This window comes from Vicugna pacos, chromosome 26, assembly GCF_048564905.1.
Source record: "Vicugna pacos chromosome 26, VicPac4, whole genome shotgun sequence".
NCBI lineage: Eukaryota > Metazoa > Chordata > Mammalia > Artiodactyla > Camelidae > Vicugna > Vicugna pacos.
Genome location: NC_133012.1, coordinates 1705364 through 1723928, shown reverse-complemented (window position 1 = coordinate 1723928; position 18565 = coordinate 1705364). Strand labels below are relative to the sequence as shown.

At 42.7% G+C, this 18565-nt stretch overlaps 1 pseudogene; it reads right to left on the bottom strand.

Moving 5' to 3' along the window:
* Positions 1-1695: 1695 nt before the first annotated feature.
* On the bottom strand, positions 1696-4092 carry LOC140689397 (proton-coupled zinc antiporter SLC30A2-like; annotated as a pseudogene).
* Between the last annotated feature and the right edge of the window lie 14473 nt (positions 4093-18565).

Here is an 18565-nt window from a genome sequence, read left to right as displayed (position 1 = left end):
AATAAAGCCTCAGGCTTGTCCACCCCCAGCGATCTTGCAGCATTGTTAAAACTGTAAGAGTGTCCAGTTCTCAAAGCTTTTTGCTAGCATGGCTGAAGCCTCTGGCATGCCCCCCCTCACAAGTCTCCCGCAGCCTTGCTAAATCCAGGGGGGCAAGCACAGTCCACACAGGCAATGGCTTCTGAGACTTTTGATCGCCTGGCTTTAGGGGCCAGAGGGGCTTGGGTCCTCCGGGACTGGAACTATTGAAAAGATGGTCAATTCATTTACCCCAAAGAAGAATATGCAATGGGGAAAGCCAGTCTATTCAATAAATGGTGTTGGGAAAACTGGACAGCCACATGCAAAAGAATGAAACTGGATCCCTACCTTACACCATACATAAAAATTAACTCAAAATGGATTAAAGACCAGAAAATGAGATCAGAAGCCATAAAAATCCTAGGAGAAAAATAGACATTAAGCTCCTTGACATTGCTCTTAGCAGTAGTTTTTTCAATCTGTCTCCAAAGGCAATGGCAATGAAAGCAAAATTAAACAAATGGAATCACATCAAACTGAAAAGCTTCTGCATATTAACAGAGTGAAAATGCAACATTCTGAATGGGAGAAAATATTCACAAGTCATTTATCCGATGAGGGGGTTAATATCCAAACTATATAAAGAACTCATACAACGCAATAACAAAAACAAACAATTTGACTGAAAATGAACACAGGATTTGAATAGATATTTTTCCAGAGAAAATATCTGAAGGGCCAACAGAGACATGAAAATATGATCAACATCACTAATCATCAGGAAAATGCAAATCAAAACCACAAGGAGATACCTCCTCACACCTGTCAGAATGGCTATTATAAGATAGACAAGAAATAACAAATGTTGGAGAGATTATGGATAAGGGGGAACCCTCATCCACTGTTGGTGGAAATACAAACTGTTTCCCCTGTGGGAAACAGTATGGCGGTTCCTCAAAAAATTAAAAATTGAACAACCATATGATCCACCAATCCCACTTCTGGGCATTAATCCAAAGGAAATGGCAACACTGATTAGAAAAGATATCTGCACCCCTATGTTCACTGCAGCATTATTTACAATAGCCAAGATATGTAAATAACCTGAGTGCCCAATCGATATACACTGAGGATATAATGGAATACTACCCTGCCATTAAAAAGATGGAAATTTTGCCATTTGCGACAACATGGATGGACCTGGAGGGCATTATACTAAGTGACATGTCAGATAAAAAGAAATACCATGTTGTATTATTTATATGTAGACTATTTTTAAAAAACTCCAAAACAAAAACAAAAGACTGGACTCATAGATACCAAGAATTAATTGATGATTGTCAGAGGTGAAGGGCTGGAGGTGGGCAAAATGGGTGGAGGGAGTTAAAAGGTACAAACTTCCAGTTATAAAATAAATAAGCCAGGGGCTGTAGCACACAGCATGGTGAATATACTTAATAATACTATACTGCATATTTGAAAGTTACTAAGAGATTCGATCTTAATACTCTTATCACAAGCCACAGGTTTTTGTAACTGTAGATGGTGATGGATGTTAACTGGACTTATTGTGATTATTTCACAACATGTACAAATAGCAAACCATTACGCCATGAACTTGAAACTCGTATAATGTCGAGTACATATCGATAAATACAAGATCGAGTGGACTCATTCTGCCTTCATTTCCTTGCTTTATTCCATTGACAATCTAGTGGCTGATAATAAACTTGAGCTTTGAGGAGTCTCCAGGCTGAACACCTCCCATAGCTCTCCTAGCTGTGTGGGAGCCCTGCTCCCACGTGCGTTGAGCTGTGGGGTCACAGTGAGGTCCAGTGCGAGGAGCGCTGGACCGGAGTGAAGAGGTTAGCCTCTGGGAATCCGGCCAAGACAGGCCTTGGGGCTAATGGTCTTTTTTGGCAATGACCACCAGGTGCTTCCTGGACTTTGGTCCCAGGTCTCAGGACAGCCCTGGGCGGTAAGGTGCTAACGTTCTCAGTCTGCAGGTGAGTCACGGGCACAGCCAGGCTGAGTTGCCTGCGGGCACTTGTTCCCGATGCAAAGAGAGAACACTCGACCCACGGCTGCCTGACAGTTGGGCTGCTGCTCCCTCCCTGAGATGGAGGCCAGCTCTCCTCCACGTCTTACGAACACAGGCTGCCCCTGATTCGGGACCCTCCAACCCCCCACCCCCAGGAAGCTGGTGTCCCCATCCCAGTAGTACAGCCCGATTCTGAACCAGTCAGACTGCATCTGCAACAGAGCTGGACCTGTTATAGCTGACTTCAGTCTCCTGGGACACCATCAGGGCAAGAGACGTGGCTCGGGGGCTGCTGAGGCAGCTAGCGAGGGACCCTGGGTGGCATCCGCACCCCACCACCCTGTGGCAAGGACAACTTTGTGTTGGCACGACTTCCGGGGCTGGGGAAAAGGAGAAGAAACCAGCCAGTTCCTCGCCTCATCAGAAGCTCTTCCCTCTAGGAAGGGGAAGCATTTGGCTCAAAGCTGAAGGGACTAAGGCACAGACAGGCCTCTGGTGGCCCCTGGCTCCACGTCTCAGAGGGACAAGTATGACAGTGCAGGGTCCTCGCAGCTCCCCAACCTCCTTGGCCTCCTTAAACCATATGGTTAGAGGGAGAGGGAGGGGATTCTGTTCCAGGGCCTCCTTACAGATTTATAAGGCAAAGGCCAGAGAGACTGAACACGGGGAATGAGGCAAGTGGTGAGGGGACCTTGAGGCCAGTCTCTGCCTCCATGCCCCTTCCCTGCGCGTCACTGCCTTTCCCTAGGATGATGGTAGGACAGTGTTAGGTCCAAACCCAGCCCCGCCAGGAGCCAACACAGGATCTGAAGGATCAGGGTCACGCCTTACACCTGCTGGTCCCCATCCGAGGGCTCCCTGCAGTCAGGGGGCAGCAGGGGAAGAGCCCCATTCCTGGAGTAGGGCTGAGCGTGGAGCAGAGGTCCGGAGAGGGACATGCTTGATGACACAGCCGAGGTAGGTAGAGTCCTGGCTGGGCCTGGGGACACTCAGCCCTGCCATCAGCAGGTCCTGTCCAAGGCCCCAGCTGGCCAGGCAGTCAGTCCAAGGGGTCTTGGCATGCCTGACAGTCCTGTATGTCCTCAGGGACGTCCACAGGCCGGATTGTCATGGTGTAGAGGTGGAACGTCCCCTGCAGGTGGACGCTGGCCACCTCAGCACAGCCTGGGCGTCTGTATTCTAAGTGACAGTGATGTGGATGGACATCGTGGGGCGGGGACTCCATCAGCACCCAAACGCACAGCCTGTACAGTCTTCTGCCCTCTTCACTGACAGCAGTGGATCCCCATAGCTGTGAAGTCCATGCCCTTGGGGTTTTCTTCCGTCAGCACTGGGGTCACATCTCTCAGGATGGTCGAGGATGTCCCCAGGACCAGGACGGAGGAGAGGAAAATGCAGATGGTGGTCTATATATTTGTACTCTGGCTTGAAATATAAAGTATAGACTGTCACTGAACACCCTACCTCTGCAGAAAGTCTCCAATCACATGGGCAGATGCAGCTGGACCCCTGGGGTTCTGTCGCTGGCTGGCATCAAGGCTGTGCCCGTGGCCGGACTGGTGATGCATCAACTCCATTATGACATGTGCCACCACAGCACAGACAGATGTGATCAGCATGGCCCTTCCTCCCCGCCCCTCTCCCTCAGTTCATAGTCCCCGGAGATCAGCCACTCCACTGCCAGCACCGAAAGTATTCCAAGGGCACAATTCTTGAGTGTTCTTGGAGCTTATAACAAGGACCTCATCTAGTCTTGTGGGCTGTGGAAGGTTTTAAGGGCTTCTGTACAATGTTCTTCTAAGGTCCCTTTCTCCTTTTTATAACAGTATCCTGATTTTTTTCCCTTTCCATCCACTCTTACTCCACTCCCCATCTAATTCAGTCTGGCCACGTGAGCTGATCAGGGTTTGAAAATGCATGTGAGGTTGCTTTTAACTCAATTTACAGCACTCATAAACAAGCGGTGGGAAGGACATTTACAAGATCAGAAACACAGGTGAGTTGATGGCGTTCTCAACAGACCTCCGCATGGGGCTATGCCCGCAGCTGGATGTCAACCCAGCTTGCGCAAGTGGAGAACCCACCAGTGTTAGTTAAGGTGGTCCCTAACTTCATATGGGAAGAAGGGAAAAAAGAGAATTTCACGGTTACCAAAGGATAAAGGGGAGTGGGAAGGGATAACTTGGGAATTCATAAATTGTACCTCTCGGGGAGTGATGGAAATGTTAGTTATCTTGACTGTGGTAGTGGTTTCATTGGTGTCTACATCTATCAAAATTCATCAGATCGTACTTTTGAAATATGTATAGTTTACTGTACAAGAACCATATCACAATAAAGGTGTTAAAAAAAAAAGAGAGAATTTCCCCAAAGTTCTACAAAAGGAGAACTACTAGTGGAATCTAGCCCTACCAAATACACAAACAATAAACTCTTGGTAAGTAAAATATTCCCATGTTTCCTTTATAACCTTGGCACCATTTTGGCATAGATGATTTAATTTAATTTTGTGAATACTTTGGTAATGCATTCACACGGTTGTTTTTTGGGGGTGAGTAATTAGGTTGGTTTGTTTGTTTGTTTGTTTATGGAGGGACTGGGCATTGAACCCAGGACCTCATGCATGCTAAGCACGGGCTATGCCAGTGAGCTACACCCTCCCCCTCCATTCACACGATTTAAACACCAAAAAACCTGTATTTTTGAAAACTTGTATCTTCCTCCCACTCCTCATCATACGCCCCAGTGTTCCTCAGTCCCACCACACACACGCACACACACACACACACAGTTCTTTTTTTTTCTTTTAGAGAAGCATTATGCATGTCAGAGCGGAAAATGTATTTTTCTTCCCCCTTATTTAAAAAATAATTAATACTATACTCTGTACATCCTCCTGTTCTTGGCTTCTTTTCACTTACAACTAGATTGTTGAGATCATTCCCCATCAACACATAAAAAGCCTACTGACTCCTATTTATATTTAGGAAGTAATCATTTTATATATGTTCCTTAATTAATTTTACCAGTCCCTACACCTGGACATTTGAATGGATTTCAATATTCTGTTACTATCAAAAATGCTGAGATGGAAAAACCATCAAGATTGGAATTATCGGGGGACTTTCGTAGCCAATTTATCCTCTCACCACCAATGCTGAAAATGTCTGCTCCCCCATTGTCTCCCTGATACATACGTGCCCACATCCATATTAACAAACTTTTGGAACCATGATCTGTTCTGACTATGTATTCATGCACCCCCAAAATGTGTGACTTCTTTTTATCAACTTGAGAGGTTCCTGCTTTTCTTTGTCTGTCCAGGGGCCCCTGTTGTTTACATGATGTGTGATTTCCTGCATTTGGCCTGTGTTACCCTTTCTCTGCTCGTATCTAGCTGTCTGCCTGCTCTAACATTCCCGTATTTGTCTCTATCAATCTGTCATTTCTCAGCTTAAAAGAGCTAGCCATACATGATGAAAGAGAAGGAATTCCTGTGTTCGCTCCTCCAGATCATGTTCATAAAAACTTAATGTTTATTTGTATACCTTACTCAGTTGCTCAAGACATGAGAGTAAATTTGACTTCCTGTAGGGGCAGGAAATAATATGAATAAAGAAATGCCCTGGTTTTTATGGCTGAGTAGTATTCCATTGTATAAATATACCACCTCTTCTTTATCCAGTCACCTGTTGATGGACATTTAGGCTGTTTCCATGTTTTGGCTATTGTAAATAGTGCTGCTATGAACATTGGAGTGCAGGTGTCATTTGCAGCAACATGGATGCTCCTGGAGAATGTCATTCTAAGTGAAGTAAGCCAGAAAGAGAAAGAAAAATACCATATGAGATCGCTCATATGTGGAATCTAAAAAACAAAAACAAACAAACAAATAAAAACAAAGCATAAATACAAGACAGAAATAGACTCATGGACAGAGAATACAGACTTGTGGTTGCCGGTGGGTGGAGGGTGGGAAGGGACAGACTGGGATTTCAAAATTGTAGAATAGATAAACGAGATTACACTGTATAGCACAGGGAAATATACACAAAATGTTATGATAAATCACAGAGAAAAAAATGTGACAATGAGTGTGTATATGTCCATGAATGACTGAAAAATGGTGCTGAACACTGGAATTCGACACAACATTGTAAAATGATTATAAATCAATAAAAAATGTTAAAAAAAAAAAGAAAGAAATGCCCTGGGTGGGAAAACAGGGAGTTTTGGGGGCTGCAGAACCTGGGCCATCAGGTCCCTCCCATCTTCCCACTTTTTAAGATCAACCTAAATTCAATATTTTTAAAATAAAATTTTGAATTTTGAAGATTCTGTGTGGACCAAATTAAAATGTCTGAAGGCAGATTGAACGTGTAGCTTCCAACCTCTGATTTTAGCCATTTCCTCATCCTTGACAAAACTTACCAACCCTGTAATAATTTAAACACTTGAATAGCCCTTTCTGTGAATACCTCTAACACATTTTTCAAGGCTATATATATTATTTATACCTTTTTGCCATTGTCTTCAAAATAACTTAAAATTCTAACGAGATGAAATTCCTTTTATAGAAACATCGCCTTCATTTTAATAGGTACGTTGCCTTTTCTTAAGCATTTAAGCATTTTCAAAAGGGTGTGACGTCTTCATAATGCTCTGAGTAGCAAACCTAGCAAAGATTTAGAAACTTTCAATATAAAAGGGCTTGTGAAATAGGAATATGCTTCAGCTATGGCTGCAAAGATACCAGATGCTCATTTTGCTCCCATTGACTAATATAAATAAAATGTATGAATCCCGTGTCTTTGTGTATGTAGCTAAGTGGTAGTTAACCTTTTCTATGATAATCTCAGCTAAAATCTGTATAGACTCTTAAAGAATTGTCTTTAATCGAATGCCTTTTGAATTAAGGGTAAAAATCACACAATAGTGGGCTATGAAAGAAAGCCATTGAAACTTTGTGCTACTCAACCATTGTTCAGCAGCAGAAAGTGAGGTCTTGATAGGGAAAATATGTTTATCAAATGTAAAGTCTAGTGCTAGGGCCAGGCAAGAATCGGCCTAGAACCCAGGTCTCTCGGCTCCTTTGATTCTTATGTGTCTGAAAATACATGCTGATATATCTATGTTTCTATAAAATACAAGCATATGTCATTCATAGTTTTTGGAAAGCTATTTGTTGAGATGCAAAAATTACTTTCTCGATTATAACGTTCTTTGATTATTCCATTTAAATTTTTGGCTATCCACTCAAGGTGTTGGGGTCTTCTGGGTCTAAGAATGGGAAGAGTGGGAAGAAATCCCAGTTCTGGCAATTCTCCAGTCCTCTCTGCTATATACATCTGTGGATGAAAGACATTGCAAACCATGCTGTGGCCACCAAGTCACAAGCCACTCACTGCCACCCGGGACTGTGAGTTGGGGGTGGGGGGGGACTCAGGATTCAGACAAGCAGGCGGCCTGGCCTCTGTAGCCACCCCTAACAGTGCCCCTTGAGGGAACTCAGGATGTGAAAGCACAGGATACTGGCCCTAGACAGCGAGGCGCATGTCAAAGGAATGATGCCAATAAGCCCAGAGCTTTGCACCTTCCCATACATAGAAAAGCGCTCAATTCCTAACTTAAGATGTCTGGTTTTCTTTAATTAGCAGTAATCGTTTGATCTTCTGACTACCTGGTCTTTGTTGTAAAGTTCCTATATATCCTGGCTCCTCCCCTATCTCTTCAGAGCAGTTCCTCAGAGCGATCGGGGGAGGGGGTTGTCATCCAAGCTTGAGGGGTTCAGAGATATCCACCGAATAAAATATAACTTTCAACTTTAAGGCTGTGCTTTTTGCTTATTTCAACAAATTACTCAACAGAAGGCAGATACTTCTATGGCACGATATCAGGATTCCTAAAGCAAAATCATTTTCATTTCTAGTCCTTCTTAGGCTCAGAATGGATTTCTTATAATTCTTTGAGTTTACACTGCACTGTCATCGTGCCCCTTGATGAACATGGACACACCTAAACTGGGTACCTTTCAGGGCACTGTGACATGAGAGAGCAACTGAAACTGGCTTGGAGACACTGTGTGATAATACTGGTCAAGGACCTTCTTTGTCCCAGAAAATTGCTCGTTTCATCAGGGAAAGTCAAATAGAGATGAAATGTGGAAGTTATAAAAATCTTTTTGTTAAAGTTAATGAATCTCTTAAGCACATTTGAGACAACAGTGAGCAAAGCCTTGACAGGAAGGGCACAGATGAACCATGACCAGAGGTAGAAAATTGAAGTGCAGTGCTCCCTGCTGGACATTGGTAACTATTCTGTCCTTGTGTCCCAATCTCGCCATCTCTCAGGCTCACTCTCCCACCTGCAAAATGATGCATCAGGATTTCTGTAACCATCTCCAAATGAGTGCATGAGATTCAAGCTTCATACCGCATCTCCCTGCGTAGAAGCTACATTCTTGTCTGAGTGAACTTTCATTGCACCCCATGCATGGGCTTCAGAGAGAGGAGCAGTGTCATTAAGAGAGGTTTCCTACTGGTATATAAAAAATAGATACACAAGTTTATACTGTATAGCACAGGGAGATATATTAACATCTTGTAGTAGCTCATGGTGAAAAAGAATATGAAAATGAATATATGTATATTCATGTATGACTGAAGCACTGTGCTATACACTAGAAATGGACACATTGTAAACTGACTATACATCAATTTAAAAAAGAAAAGAAAAGGGGTTTCCTGTTGCTTGAACTATTTCCAGACAGGCTTGAGTGTTGCGGAGGACTGGCAGTTCCCCCACATGACAGTGTGAACAAAAAATACTGCAAGCCATACCAGTAAACAAAGAATGCTGGAACCATCAAGTCATCAGCAGCTGCCGCCATCCCCCAGGAGGACAAGCCTGCGGCGGGGCCTCTGCAGCCACTCACAGTGGTGCCCCCTGAGGGGGCTCAGAATAAGAAAGGACAGGACACTGGCCCTAGATAGCTAGGTGCTCGTCAAAGGAATGAATTCAATGAACCCAAATGTTTGCTTCCTCCCATACACAGAAAAACACTAAATTCTTTAACTTGAGATGCCTGGTTTTCTTTAGTTAACAAGTAATTTTTTTTTGTTTCAACTACCTGGTCTGTGTTGTAAAGCTCCTATGTATCACGTCTCCCCCTCTACCTCTTTGGAGCAGTCCCTCAGAGCGATGTGAGAGACGTCATTCCGGGCTTCAGTCCTCAGAATTGTCCACCAAATGAGACATAACTTTCAATTTTTAGGTTGTGCATTTATTTCAGTCAACAATAACCCCCAGAGCTATGTAGCTCTGGATTCCTGGAACCTGCATATGTTATACAGTAAAAGAGACTTTGCAGATGTGATCAAGTTAAGGGTCTTGAGAAAGGGAGATTATACTGGAATATCTGGACAGACCCTAAATACAATCACAGTGTCCCTCTAAAAGGGAGACATAGGCAGATTTGATTAGACAGAAGAAGGAGTCAAAGTCTCCACTCAAGCAAGATGGCTTTTGAAGGGACTGTGAGCTACGGAACACCAGTGTGGCTCTAAGAAGCTAGAAAAGGCCAGGAAATTGATTCTTCCATAGAGACTCTGGAGTAAGGGTGGCCCTGGGAAACTGAGAGCAGCCCTCCGAACTGCACAAAGGTAAGGGTATAAATGTGTGTTTCTTAAAGCTACCAAGTGTGTAATAATTTGTTACAGCAATCAAAGGAAATGAATACACAGGGTATCCTAGTTTTCAAAATAAAAAATCTCCACCTCATCTTCCCCTTTCCTCTTTTCTCATTCTCATTCTAGGAAACAGAGAAGGAGCTTTCAAAGGAGAGAATGAACAGGAGAATATAATTATTAACATAGAAAGATCCTTGCAAGCAGGGGATTTAGTCACCATTTTTATAATTCCATGTACCTCAGAAGTGACATCATGGTGGGAGTGTCAGACAGTGAAATGAGCATGTGCTGTAAATTTACTTGATTGAATATATTTAGATTTTTTATTGAAAAGCTGTGACTGAATATACACGGAGAGGACACTGAGGAGAAGAATTTCATTTGAAAATGTCTTGCGAGCACAGGGAGCCACAGTGACTCCTGACTTTGTCACTATTTGACATTTGAAGGAATATTAATGACTATTTACTGCTTGATCTTGGGAGATGTGCTTCACAAATGATACCCATTTCATAGGAATATTATGAGGATGACATGAGTGTGATGGTTAATTTTAAGTGTCAGCTTGGCTTGGCCATAGGGTACCCAAATATTTGGTCAAACATTATTCTGGATATTTCTGTGAGAATGCTTTAGATGGGAATAGCATTTAAAACAGTGATCTTTGCATAAAAGAGATTGCCCTCTGTCAGTGTGGGTGGGCTCCATCCAACCAGCTAATGGCCTGAATAGGAAAAAAGACTTGCTTCCCTTGAGCAAAAAAGAGATTTAGGTGCAGCCATTATGGAAAATAGTATGGGATTCCTCAAAACACTACAAATAGACTTACTATATGATTCAGCAATCCCACTCCTGGGCATATATCCAGAGGGTACCTTAATTCAAAAAGATGCAGACACCCCAATGTCCATAGCAACACTATTTACAATAGCCAAGACATGGAAGCAACCTAAATGCCCATTGACAGATGATTGGATAAAGAAGTAGTAGTATATTTATACAATGGAATACTACTCAGCCATAAAAAAGATGAATACCATTTGCAGCAACTTGGATGGACCTGGAGAATGTCACTCTAAGTGAAGTAAGCCAGAAAGAGAAAGAAAAATACCATATGATATCATTCATATGTGGAATCTAAAAAAAAACAAAAGAAAGAAAAGAAAAGAAAATAGAGGACACTTATGAACTCATCTACAAAACAGAAACAGACTCGCAGACAGAGTAAACAATTTTATGGTTACTGGGGGAAAAGCGGTGAAAAGGGATAAATTTGGGAGTTTCAAGATTTGTAAATGTTAACCACTATATATAAAAATAGATCAAAAACAAATTTCTTCTGTATAGCACAGTGATTCAATATCTTGTAATAACCTATAATGAAAAAGAATATGACAATGAATATATATATACACACACACATGACTGGGACATGATGCTGTACACCAGAAATTGACACATAGTAACTGACTATACTTCAATTTAAAAAAAAAAAGAATTCTCCAGCAGACTGCGTTCAGACTTCATCTGCAACATCAGCTCTTTCTAGTTCTATAGCAGATGGCCTTCAGGCTCAAACTGGCACATCAGCTCTCCTGGGTCTCCAGACTGCCGGCCACTCCTGCAGAATATGGAAGTGCCAGCCTCCATAATCACATGATCCAATTCCTTGTAATCAATCTCTCTTTCCTCTTCCCACCACATCCTGTTGATTCTGTTTCTCTGGAGAACTCTGACTAATACAATGAGGTAATATTATCAGCCTTATTTTACAGATAGGGGAACTACGGCTCAGAGAGGACACAGGGACATCTTGTAGTAGAGAGAGGATTCAAGTCTGGATGTGTCTGGCTTCAGAACCTGGGCACTTACCCACTTTTCTCTTTTGCCTTATGAAAAAGGGAAATATAAGAGAAGTGATAACTCCAGAGTCACATGGCCAGTAAATCCAGACTTGCTGTTCTGTCTTCCAGTCCTGGCTCAAATTCCATTGCACAGTCTTTCATGTCTTGCTATCATGTTCCTTTTTGTTATTTCTTTGGGTTCAGCTAGAATCAGGGGTGCCAATTCAGTAAGGAAATTCCCAGTGTAGAGCAGCAGAGACAATCCAATCGGCCCCTGAGTGATAAGGACCATGTTTTGTGATTGACTGAATCCCCTAGGAAAAAGCCCCCATCTGTGTCCTGTTTCATCCGTATAAACAAATACAGTGGAAGTTGCTCTCAGACAGTTCGGGGGGATGTGTGGCCTCTGTGAAGTTATCAACCAAATGATATATTTGGTTTACAAATCAAGGTATCTGTAGAAACCAATTTGTCAGACTAATACATTCAACCCTAAGTCAAAAGGCCTTCAAGAGAATTAGAGTTTTGAATTCTTATTTTTAAATGTTTCATCTCCAGCCCTGGAAGGAAAAGCCCTTTTCGCCCCCTCAAGGGTAAGATTGTCTCATTCCTGTGATTCATACTCATCTTTTAAAATACAAGGCTTTTTCACAGTTCTTTCCTTTTTGAAAGTGGGTGTCTTTTTATCTCAGCTTTAAACAATAACTGCATATCCCCAGTGCTTGGCTGTTTCTGGAAATCTGTTTAATTTCACAAGTTACCAAAGCATACAGACTTGCACAATTTCCATATTAATAATATTATCTCTACCTGAAATTTAAATTTAGATAAATATAGGCCAATGCCTGGAACATTCTGAGTTTTGAACACTGCTCCTTTGTGGAAGGAATACCTATTGGACCAAAATGCTTTTTTAATCAGACCTATTTGAGGAATATAAAGTGGAGAATAGAAAACTTGAAAATTGCCCCCTTCCCCACTGCTTTGGGTTTGTTAGAGAAATGAAAGCAGAATCAATAAATGGCTAAACTGAAAAAATAGTAAGAAATTCATTTGGGTAAAGATTTGTGAGGTCTGCAAGATCTCAAAGAAGGAGTTGAGGGCCACCAAATTACCTGTGGATTCTGTGGCTTTTTTTCCTGCCTCAGTTGCCTCACCTAAAATTTTTTTTTCACTTTCTTAAGAATTGAGTTACAGTCATTTTACAATGTTGTGTCAAATTCCAGTGTAGAGCACAATTTTTCAGCTATACATGAGCATACATATATTCATTGTCAACATTTTTTTCCACTGTGAGCTACCACAAGATCTTGTATATATTTCCCTGTGCTATACAGTATAATCTTGTTTCTCTATTCTACACTTCGAAATCCCAGTCTGTCCCTTCCCACCCCCCGCCCCCTTGGCAACCACAAGTTTGTATTCTATGTCTGTGAGTCTGTTTCTGTTTTGTATTTATGTTCTTTTTTTTTTTGATTCCACATATGAGCAATCTCCTATGGTACTTTTCTTTCTCTTTCTGGCTTACCTCACTTAGAATGACATTCTCCAGGGGACATCCATGTTGCTGCAAATGGCGTTACGTTGTCATTTTTATGGCTGAATTGTATTCCATTGTATAAATATACCACATCTTCTTATATCCAGTCATCTGTTGAGGAAGACTGGACAGCAGCATGTAAATCAATGAAGCTAGAACATTCCCTTACACCATACACAAAAATAAACTCAAAACAGATCAAAGACTTGAACATAAAAGAAGATACAATAAATCTCCTAGAAGAAAATACAGGCAGAACATTATCTCACATACATCTCAACAATGTTCTCCTAGGGCAGTCTACCCAAGCAATAGAAATAAAAGCAAGAATAAACAAATGGGACCTAATGAAACTTACAAGCTTCTGCACAGCACAGGAAACCATCACCTAAAATTCTTACCAGGATCAACTATTCTTATCCACCGTGTCTTAACCCAGATCACAAGCATTTAGCCATTGACTTCTTTATTCCTTTAAAGAAAAAGGGCGCATTACTTGTCTAGAAGCTCATTTCTTTTCTGTTAGAGAGCAATTTACTTCTCAGAGAAGACATATTAGTGTTTTGAAAAAGCATTTGCTTCTCACCTTGATGGGATCTCATGGACAGTAGATAGATAAAATCATCTGCAGTCATTTCAAATTCCTACTCTACAATTTATTAATAGGTACAGATTCTGTTCACCAAATTCCACATCTGCACTCAGTTTCAAACTGCGTATGATGGTTTTTCCTACACCATCAAGCAAGTTTCTGACACCAGCTGGATGCATTACAATTCAATGCAATTCTGACTATCTACCTGGAAATAGCATCAGATTCCATAGGTGAAGGGCTCAGTTCCGCAAGGCCTCCCTCCATTCCAGATGCCAATTGCAAGCCCAGGTTGGTCACACGTGCTTCTGACCAACTAACTCTAAATCAGAGGATCTCATGACTCTCTTTTTGGGTTTGACTAATTTGCTGGAGTGGCTCGCCTAACTCAGGAAATCCATTTACTCCATAAATTGCTGATTTGTTACAAAGGATTAAGAGACATGAATCAGCAGTCAGATGAAGAGATACATGGGGTGAGGAAACAAAGGAGCTTCTGTCCTCACGGAGCTTAGGGTCTGACATGGTGGCATGTAGAAGCATTCTGACTCACCAACCTGGAAGCTGGAAGTGACCAATTTGGAAGATCTCCAAATTCAGTCATTTTGCATTTTTATGAAGGCTGTATTACAAAGGCACTATTGATTAAATCACTGGCCATTGGCAATTGAGTCAACCTCCAGCCCCTCTCTTCTCCCTGGAGGTCAGGGTGAAACGGAGCAGGACCTGTGGCCCCCATCCCCCACCTCTTATTTATAGAAAAGCTAAAATCTCCCAGGCCTCCCTGAGTCATAGAAAGACAGGCTCAAGCAGTTGATCAGGACAAGCCTGCAGGTCCTGGGGGATGGCAACTCTGACCATTTATCTCAACGATTAGCTGAGATTATACCTTCATTTCCCTTTAAAACTTGGCTGAACAGAATCTTTGGAGGTGGTTATTTTGAGGGGGATACTGGACCCACTAAATTAAAGGCATTCTGATTAAAAGCAACTTTCCTTTCTGTTACCAAGGCTGTTGCCCCCAGGACCCTACCCCTTCCCCTCCCTCATGTAGAAACCAGTTACTCTTATCTGAATCTCAGGAGGCAGCTGCTGAGAAGAAGCAAGAGCTGGTTAGAATCAATGGAGTCCAAGATGGTGGAGGGTCTGCCCTCCAATGGACCCTGAGGCTCACAGTAGTGTATTAGCGTGCTAAATGACACACCTGCCAGCACCATGACATTGATGATTGCCATGACAACAGCTGGAAAAGCCCACACAAAGACTGAAAAACTCAAGCAAGGACTGATTGTCTCCATCACACCCAGAAGGAGGACATGATGGTGGAAGCCTCCTGTAAGAGCCCACATGGCCCCATCTGGGCCGAAGCTGTCCCTACCGGCCATCTTGGCTGATGACCCTTCACTTGAGCACCTCCTTCCCTTTCCCCTTCTGAGCAATAAAGCAGCTGTTTATTTTGTCCCTCTGTCTCTGTGCTCAAATTCTTTCACAGCTGGTAGCAAGAAATCCACACTTTGGTTGGCTTCCTAATTTAGGGGTCCCTCCATCCACTACCAAGGGGAGTGGGACTGAATGTTCCAACCCTCTAATCACGTGTTTGGTTGTCCTGGCAACCAGCCTCCACCCTTAGTGTCTTCCAACAGTCAACTTATGAACATAAACTCAGATGTGGCTGAAAGGGGTTTGTTATGAAGATTAAGACACTTTTATTACTCTAATCACTTAAGAAATTCCAGGAGTTTTAGGACCTCTGTGTCAGAAACAGGGATGAAGACCCAATCTACATTTCTCATTATTATTCACAATATCACACCAGCTTCTTCCTTGTTTATTTCTGTGATTTCCTTCTGTCTGAGTCCTTTAATTAAGAACATGGTCCACTGAAAGAAAACCCATCAGCTCTGACAGCACTAGAATTAATCTTCTTTATCCAGAAAGGTCCAGTGGACACAGATTGTGAAAGTGACACTGAGCCAGGAAGGAAAGGGGCGGGGTACAGCCGCTTAAGAAATGACACAGCGATTAACACCAAGGTAGTGGAAAATTCAACCCCCAGGAGGCCTTGAGGCCCAATGTGGTGGGAGATTTGACTTCTAGGAGACCTTGCGCTTCATTATATGCCCATTGTAGTAAGTTAGCAGAGTAAGTGGCACACCCCCCGGCACTGTGACAGTTCCAAGGCTGGCCATAAAAGGTCCGAAAGTGGGCAATGGCCCAGTTCCTGGGAATCCCTACCTCTTGGAATTCCAAAGCAGTTGGAATAATCCTCTCACCTGTTAGTACATGACGGTACCAAGCGCACAGAAACCAACAGCCCCGCACCTCATGGCTGCTCTCCCCTCTGAGTGAGACTGCGCGCACTCTGTCTATGGAGTGTGGATCTACTTTGACTTTAAACTGAGTACCCAACCCCCTTACCTCTTGGCCTTTCTCTTGCCTTCTAAACCAGCCTGCACTCTGTCTTTGGAGTATGTATCTCTCTGAATAAATCTACCTTTACTCAACTGTGACTCCCTCTTGAATTCTTTCCTGCATGAAGCCAAGGACCCACACTTGGCGGGACACGTCCCAGGGACTCAACTGCGACCTGGGACATGGCCATCCTCTCAACCCACATTAATTTTCCTATATCAAAACTAGCTCTAAATGCCTATTATAATCATTTGGTGGTTTTCAAGATTTCACGTTTAACCAATTAAGTTCTGCTTCTCAGTTTCTTCCTTAGATTTGTGTGCTGATTTGTTCACTTCCCCCACTGGATTTCTTTCCTGAGTATAAGTTCCCAATTATTGACCCTGTTAGAGCAGGCAGATAGCTAGATATGAGCAGAGAAAGTGGGACACAGACCACATGGCAGAAATTGGGCAGAAAGGAGGGGCACAGGCCAAATACACCACACATCATGTAAGCACCAGTGGTCCCTGGGCAGAGAAAGAAAAGCAGGAACCTCTGGGCTGATAAGTGGTCACATCTTTGGGGATGATAAGAGGCCAACAAAGAAAGGTAGGAAAAGACAGGAATCTCCAGTGTCTGAATGTAACCATTTGCTCATTATGCCCTCATTTCAATAAAATTAGCCTTGCAGATCAGAAGTGTTCATCATGCACTGGCACCATGACACGTCCGATTCAGACTAAAAAAGGACAAAAATCCCTCCTCTCTTCTGGAAGGTGGAGTCGGGATGTAAATCAGGGAATATGACCCTAGGCCCTTCCTCCCTAATGAATATTCTGCCCATTCATTTTTACACCCTATGTAACCAACTTGCCAAAGAAACTCAGGGCAGCCGCTCCCCTGAGCCTACCTGCTCTCCCCTTGAGAGTGTACTATCCATCCTTTAATAAATCCTCACTTTACTTTTTTAACCATTATGTCTTGTTTCTGAATTCTTTTTGGGATGGGACAAGAACCTGGAACACCAGTAACATCCACCGACAACAACCCTACATTGTATCTTCCCATCTCATTCCCTCTATGAGAAGAAAATTTCTATGTGTGTCTTTGATAAACAGAATAGGCACAAAATATTTGAGGACTGAAGCAATGAGTGGATTGATCATTTTAAAACATTATGGCTAGTTAAGGGAAGAGGACTTGGAGAGGAAAATTGAGAGGGAGAATGTAACAGGGTAATAAGGGTGAGACATGGCTATCAACATGAATGTGATCTAGGTCTTGCCCCCAGTCAATTTACAGCTCAGTAAGTGGGATAAGTTCCAAATAGTAAAATCCTGAAGCCCTTTTGTGTGTTTAGTCTTTTATTAAGTAATCTTGCATGGGACAGAGAAAGTAAAAGAGATAATTATTGTCCTTAAGGAGTTTATCATTTTATTGGAGCAGGATTTTGAAACATTAGTGAGTGTATTGAAAGTGGTTGAAGCTTTCAAGAAGTTGGGAATTCTTTTTGTTAATTAATTAATGAACAATCACATGAGAGATTCAACATTGGATGCTGAGGATACTGGGTGGTTCTTGGAATTCTGCTCATCTCTTCCTGTGGTGGCAGGCTCACATTCAATTTAGGTAAGCTGGTGAGAAGAACAATATGTTAGGCAGAGCATAATCATTTTTCTTTTAAAAGGAGAGAGCTTCAACCTGCTTTAGATTTAAGAATAAAGAGAAAATCTGCTTAAATTGGGTTTGTTCTGAGAAGAATTGTTTGCACGGCCTTACAAATGCAAATATCAGGCAAGTAAACCTTGAGAGAAAGCTATAATGGGCATGTAAATGTCTTGATAAATACCGCTTCCAATGAAATCTCTTGGTCGGCGTGGACAGTGTGGGAGTTTAGGGGCACAGTTCACCTAGTGAGGATCTTCTGAGATTTTAGGGACATAGAACCCAAACTCAGCAAATTGAAGTCGATGAAAGCCATCCTCTTAGATGAGATGGGCTTATCAGTAACTGCTGGTAGAAGAACACCGAAGACCCCAAAGAAAAGAAAGGGGAGTCTGGGCTGGTGATCCAGACACACACTCAAGGCCTGAGGCGGGGAGAAATGGTTTTGTTACAGAAAAATGGGGCACCAGATAATGGCCATGTCCCAGGTCGCAGGTGGGTCCCTGGGATGCACCTCATCAAGTGAGGGTCCTTGGCAACACAGGAAAGAATTCAAGAGCAAGCCATAGTAGAATGAAGGTAGATTTATTCAGAGAGAGACACATACTCCGTCGGCAGATTGTGGGCCATCTCCAAAGGCGAGAGGCACCGCAAGGTGTGAGGGTGGGCAAGTAAAAGCAGATACACAGAGCGTGGAGCATCTGAGACAGCAAGAGAGCAGCAGCGAGGTTCAGGGTTGTTATTTTTTTACGGGCTCGGTAACTTCATATGCTAATGAGT